This window comes from Alnus glutinosa, chromosome 1 (genome assembly GCF_958979055.1).
Source record: "Alnus glutinosa chromosome 1, dhAlnGlut1.1, whole genome shotgun sequence".
NCBI lineage: Eukaryota > Viridiplantae > Streptophyta > Magnoliopsida > Fagales > Betulaceae > Alnus > Alnus glutinosa.
The window spans coordinates 51017153-51024789 of NC_084886.1; positions in this window are offsets into that span (position 1 = coordinate 51017153).

The window sequence follows — 7637 nt, forward strand, 5'->3', positions numbered from 1 at the left end:
TAAAAATCTCAAATCATATTCAACTACCATTCCATAACACCCAAGCCATTTTTTTTCAGGAAAACATGTGCGTGTTACGTCTAACCACGTGGGTCATGTCTATTTTAGAGATGTGCTGTGGATGGAGACATGGCGTGACCTTATGTAACGAGCTGGCCGTTAATTTTTTTTAAGCACTCAAATTTAAAAATCATAATAATGTACTTTATAGATTTGATTGAAATTCTTGAAATTAATTTGTTCAAGTTTAATTGAAATTAAGACAGTCGTTTAAGATTGCATGAGTTACTTATCTCCTCGGGCAATTTTAGATGCGATCTGAATTTTGGAGATCGCATCCGTATAATTTTTAATGATTTTTGGTGTGTCTAGTTATACTCAAGGAAAGGTAGTCAAAAATTTCGGAAATTCAACGGTTTTAGTTTTGTATCAATACGTACAGCTAAAAAATTGGCAAATGATTAAGTCAAGTCTAAAGTTAGTTCTTAAGAAAAATTGTATTATTAGTTTTACGTGGTTTATTTAAATTACAAATCATTTTTTGTGGTATAAAAAATAATTATAAGATTTTAATTTGTAGTAGGCGAAAATTACAAATTACTCCATGAAGTTATTTTCCGTTTATAAACTTAACAGAAACCGTTAGGTAGCCACATCAATCCAATAAAAATGTGAGACTTATCACTCTTAATAAAAAATATATAGTAATATATTACAAATTAATTAAAAACTTCAAATTTTTTTTATTTAAAAAAAATGAAAAAAGGGGTTTGAGGGTGGCTCGCCGCCTCCCCCGGCCCATGGGTGAGGTGGCGAGCCACCCCAGCCCCATTTGGGTTGGCTCGTGAGCCACCACAGAGTAGGGATGGGTGGTGAGCCACCCCAGATGGGGCAAGGGTGGCGCGTAGCCACCCCCTTTTTCATTTTTTTTTTAAAAAAAAAAAAATCCTAAAATTTGAAGTTTTTAATTTTTAATTTATTAATATATATTTTTTATTAAAAGTAACAAGTCTTGCATTTTTATTGAACTGACGTAGCAATCTAATAATTTTTGTTAAGTTTTATGGACGGAAAACTACTTTATGGAGTAATTTGTAATTTTCGCCTACTACAAAAAGTACTCTACAATTATTTTTTATACCACAGGGAGTAATTTGTAATTTAGGCCAGTCACAAGGATCAATGGTACAATTTTTTCATTTTTTTAATACTTTTTTGTTTTCCTATTTAAATAAATTTCATAATAAATTATCTTATCTTTTTCCTATACCATTTAAATATTGTTTCAAAGGCCACAACTCCTTTATTGGTCTCCTTTCTCCTATTAATGAGTTATATATGTTATATTTACTAGATCTTCATGACTTTGTGTTAAAAAAAATAATAATAAAATTCTTTAATTTGAGAACCTTCGGCTACAATTTGTGCAATCTTAGAGCATTCACAGCAGTTTTTCTAAAGAGGGTCTGTTCCCTAAGTTTCAGGAAAAATTTCAAGAAAGTTATAAAATCTTATTCACAGCAGCTTTCCTAAAATTTTTGTTTATCTGATAAGTGAATAGTGCTTCCCAATGCACTTCCCATTCAATTGTTTATTCACAAAATATATTATCTCTCTCCTACTTTATTTCTTTTTCCTACTTTTAATTAAAGTAAAAGTAAAAAAAATAATATTTTAATGATATAGGAAAAAATGAAGGGAAGCTGTTATGGGATTTTTTTTTTGATAAAGAAGAAAAGTAGTTTTGTTTCCTTTATTTATGGAATATAGTTGGAAAGCTGCTGGAAATACTTTTAGAATAGTTGAATATGGTAATCTTTCAGACTTTCACTTTTCCAATCTTTTTGGTTTAAAGTTTGAATTGCTATCAAAACCTTTTCACCTACCAGAACCAAGTGGAGAAGTTATCCAATTGTCTTAAGCGTCAATGCAAAAGGAGTTAAGGAGAGGAAATTAAAGCATATTTTGGACCAAGGAATTCAACCTTCAATAACGGGCCACGGCACAAGCCAAGAAAAACTCCATGCAGTACATAGAATCACATGCATGCAAATCAATTGTACGTACAAAAGCTAATTATTTGAATCACCAAACAAAGACATTAATAAAGATTAAATGGTATAGGTCACGAGATTATGACTTTAAACATACAAAATTTAATTATGTGCTACCACATGCATGTTCTCCTTATAATTAAATAGTGTCTTTGCTTCTCTTTGCTTCAATATATGTTCTATATATGTTCTTGTTCTGGTCCCTGTTCTATATATATATATATATGTTTTTGTAAAAACAAACTCGTGCGAAAATCAAATTGAGGCCGAAAAGAATGGCAGCCTCTGTGTCTTCGTAGATCAAGGATATATGTCGTTCTAGTCAGGGGGTTTTCGGATCGAGCCAGTGTTGGTCATTCAAAAGCAGTTGTGCCAAACTGATTTAAGACCAGATCGAATACGACGGCTTGTCGATCCCCCTGAGAGAATTAATCCGACAGCAGTACTTATTGACCGAGGAAGAGAGGACAACACTGAACAATTAATGGAGGTATAATGATCAATTTGGAGTTCTTTGAGAGTAACTTAACTTTGAGGAAGTCTTATAAAAATAAAAATAAAAAACTTCGAGGAAGTGGGGTACTGACCCCACCTCATCGTACGTGCTGAGGAACGGCTGGCACACAGTGGTACGTGCGTCAGAATAGGCTGCAGGTGCGTAAGATGGTGCGACTGGTCTGGTCGTGCCGGACACCCGAAAACAAAGTGTTTTTTGTTTTTCTAGTGGGGGTGAATTTGAAAGCAGACAGAGCAGGAGAGAAGAGGGTGAGAGTGGTTCAGGCAGTGCATGCATATATAGTATATGAGTTTTTCTAGGAGTACCGGTGGCAAGGAGGATGGAAGTCTTTGCAGTACTAGTGAGTAGTGGATGTGCGAGTATGTTTTAGGGGCTTTGTTTGATTTACGCATGTGTTCGAATAAATTGTGTCAATTTTATGAATAATTTTTCAAACCAGCCTTCAAAGTATATGTTATGAGCTCCCCATTTGGAGAGAGAGAGAAAATTTTTTTAAAAAAAATTAAAAAAAAAAGAAAAAAAAAAAAAAGAAGAAGAAAACAAAAAAACATGTGATTACGCAAATTCTTATACAACGTGTAGAATATTTAATTGAAATGAAATGTAAATGATAAAGACAAAATTCAAACTTGAAACCTTTAATTTTAACATTAAGTTAAATCATTACTTAACTTGAAAACTTAATCTTATAAGAATTGATAAATTTAATAATTTAATTTATATTTTAACGACGTATACTTTAGTGATCGGATCAATAAAATTACTTGCAAGTCTGAAACCTAAGCTTACAAAGCCCATATCTTCTTCTCTCTTGGTCTCCTTCTCGATCTCCTATTAACTAGCTATGTTATATTAACTCTTCATGATTTTTTTTTTTTTAAAAAAAAAAACTCAGTCAAGAATTCCTTTTTTATTTTTCTCAACGGGATTAACAAGCGGTCGCGTTCCGGGCTTTAATCACCAACACCGGATCCGAAAACCCCATGTGTAGAATGACGTTCTTGATCGCCTCGGAGATTGAAGAACCGTTGGCCATGTTTACTCTCTCACCCCTGAGAAAATTTAGACGTACGCAACTCCTTTCTGCAATGTTTGAAGGGTTTCTTAGCATCTGCATGTATATATAGGAACACATACGAAAGTTCATTAAGTCGGTATTGTATTATATATGCTTTCCTAATCCTTTAGGAATATAATTGAAAATACTAAAATTCGGATTTTGTTTTATAGAAATATATAAATCCGATCCAACAAGAAGAACAACAGATCGACAACCGAAATTGGTCCTTAAAATATAAGATAACTCTTTTATTTATTTATTTTTGCTTTTGCTAAAAAAAAAACTACAAGTACTCTCTCAAATTAAATATTGGTCCATATTCAATGAAATAAAAGGAAACCCTCTTTTACTTGGTTATTTATTTGTATTCTGTAGCATGCTTTTAGCCTTCTCCTCCTGGGATTGAGAACTATATATAAGAATTAATACTCATAATGGCCTCTTTATATTTAGTTTTTCTCCATATTTTTAACAAAAAGTCAAAACCTCAAATAGTCCCATATAATAGATTCTTTAGCCAATGTTAAGTTTAATATTTGTTTGATTTTTTTCTAGAGATTCAAAGAGTCAAAAAGATAATGTTATAATTTTTTCTAATAATATTTTTTGCAGGCCATGCCAAAGTAAAGAAAAATAGTATTTATTTAAAGACAAGAATATTCATGGTAGTTATTGTGAATAATTAAAAAGTAGTATTTATTTAAAATAGATAAACATTTAGAGAGTTTTGTTTCTTGTGTTTTAAAAAATGACTAACTAAAACTCTTAAAGTTGATTTTAGAATTAAATTTAAAGAAAATATGAAAATGCCATGGCAAATGCTCTAAGCACTCATTCTCACGTCTAGCCATAACTGAAAGCCAACAAAAAAAATTGCCCCTTATTTTGTAAGGAACCGGATCCTTCTTCTTAACCTTTGGCTTTCTTGCCAATTTCGAAGAAGAGTACTCCCAAGTACTGTAACACCCCAAGCCGATAGGTTAAGCACGTCAACAAATACCTCAAAGCGCAAAGCATTATAAAGTTTATCAGAATAATTAGCTAACATGCTGAATTAAATGCATAATAATAATAATAATAAAATGGTGTCAAATTAAAACTTCAATAACTTAATGTGAAATTTTTTGGTAATTATAAAAATACTTGAAAGTTCATATGTTGCGGGACATTATCAATTGAGTAGTAGTTTGAGGGGGGTACGTGAACTTTTTCCTAAAATAACCTGACATTCATGAGATGAACCCTAATGGTCTCATAAACTCCCATTCGGAGCTTGTAATCCATGTTGCTCATAGCCTAAAAGTAAAATATAAAAATAGGAGAGTGAAAAAGGCTCAGGAAGAAAAATCTCAACCCTTTTTTTTTTTTTTCAGATGAGTTTAAAAATTGATTTTTCCATGAAACCAATAATGAAATGCTTTCTTTTTCAATAGAATATTAAATATTACTTATAATAATCATTCTCATAATACAGCCCATGTACATTGCATGTTATGTCCCGTGTACAAGGGTTGCTCGGTCTTTAATTGTCTCCATGGTAGCACTTGTGGCCACAGACATGCCTGTCCATCAATTAACCGAGGTGCACTCAGCGTGGCTACATAACATAGCGAGGGTTCCCACATTCACTAAACGTCCTTCAGTGGTTGCCCTTTCATGATCTCAATGCCGGTACTGTGTTGTACCTTCTTTGAATTCTCTAGGGGCCAAAATTATCTCCTCTACACACTTGCCTTCATCTTATAAAATTTTTCTTATTTCTTTTGTTTCTCTTGATACATCTTAATTTGGGCAACGTGTAGGAATATATTACATTTCTTATACTTTTCATATTTAGAAATTTTCACAAACGGAAACCCTTGTTTAAAGATTGAGTGACGTTAAATAAAATTTTCGCATTAATTCTGTAGGAAAAAAATTTCATGAGAGTATATCAATTTGTAAAGCATATGCGAAATAAAATATTCATACATTCATAGCACAATAAAATCAATTGATAAAAAGACATAAATGTAATGAAATTTCACTTAGAAAGGATTAGGAAGTTCCCTTACCTTGATATTGTCGCTTAATAGGCTGATTAGTACCATTAAACACCTAAACCTATAAAACTTAACTATATTTGCCCTAAGCTAAACACATAAACCCTAGTTAAAAATTTATGTGAACCTAAAAGGCTACTCAACTATATCTATATTTACACCCCAAAAATCTTATTCAACCACCTAAGATTTATTTGGATCATAAATCATAATATTATGAAACTCCTTAAAAACCTTTCATTGTCAAAATTACCAAAGTGCCCTTGGCGTATTTCAATATTATGCTTAAAACATTCAAATAAAATAATCAAATATATATATCACAATTTAATCTTTCACTCCAAAATATATATAAGTTGCCTCAAAATTTACAAACCAGATAGAAATTCAATTCTGATTTCAAAATTCTAACATTAAAACGGACCATAAGTGGCGGAATGGCCGGCCTCTTACCTTTCATCGTAATCTCTACTCTTCTCCATCTTCTTTCTCTTTTCATACTTTTAGCCTCCACTTGCAATATTGGTCCACTCACTCCCAGCTTGTCTCTATCTCATTAACTTCTCACAATGGAAGACTCGCGGTCCTTTTTTCATTCTATCATTCCTTAAAAAAGATAAAGCTACCTTTGCTTTTTCCTGATCTTTCATTTAATGTCCCCATGCAATGTACCTCTTATCATCAACTCTTACACAAGTCTCTGTCACACTTCCTCCCAAGCACACCGCACACCTTCGGATGTATAGCACCCGAGTTCGTTTATACGGAGGACGAGGGTCAGACCCTCGTCCGACCCTCGTCCTACGTGGCATTATTTTTTTTTTTTTTTTTTTTATTCTTTGAATAAAAAAAAAATAAAAAAAATAAAAAACAATGAAAACGCGGGACAAGAGACTTACAGACAAATATGGGGTCCAAAATTTCCCCCCATTTCTCACCCTCTCCGACCACCGACCGAGCGACCACCGACCACCATCCCTCTCCCAGCTCAGCGCCTCCCACCTAGACGACCGGCCCACCGACCGAAACTCTCCCAGCTCTCTCTCTCTCTCTCTCTCTCTCTCTCTCTCTCTCTCTCGGACCCAGCAGAACGGACCGATCGCCGCCCACCGACCGAGGGCCTCCCACCTAGACGACCGGCCCACCTACCGACACCATCCCTCTCCCAGCATGGTCACCGGTGCTTGGAGGTTGGATCGGCGTTTGGCGGTGTTGGGAGGGGGGAGAGGGAAGATGGAGATGGAGGGAGCGATTTTTTGGACGAAAACTAGATTTGAGGTCTACTCGCCGGAGGTTGGGTCAGCATGGTTATCGGTGCTCGAAGTGGTCGTTGCCGCGGTGCACGTGGCCGGCGGTGGGTGGATTTCGGCCGGAGGTGAGGGGGGGAGCAGGGTCTGCGTTGGAGCTCCTGTTTGGCGGTGGGTGGCGATCGGAGGTGCTCGTGGTGGAGAGACGCTGTTCGTGGGGGAGGGGAAAGCTGAAACGATCAGCTTGGTCGGCGTGTTTGTGGCGGCAGCGGTCGGAGGTGGGTGGGTTGGGGGACGGTGGAGATGGAGGGATAAGGCTTGGGGGATTTTGAAAGTTTGTGGAAGATGTATTTTCTGAAATGGGGGAAACGTGAAAAGCTTTCACGCGTCTTTTTTTTTTTTTTTTTTTTTTTAATTCTTTGATTTAAAAAAAAAAAAAAAAGTGCCACGTAGGACGAGGGTCGGACGAGGGTCTGACCCTCGTCCTCCGTATAGACGAACTCATAGCACCCTGCCACCCTCCATTTCCTTTTCTCTCTCTCTCTCTCTCTCTCTCTCTCTCTCTCTTCACATAGCCAATCGACCAAACTCCTTTTCACTCTAACACAGAAACTAATTATCTCCATCAATAACCTAAGATAAAAAAATAAAATAAAAAATGAAGCACAACACTTTCACGTACACACACATCACACTGAAAAAATATTTTTCTTGCAC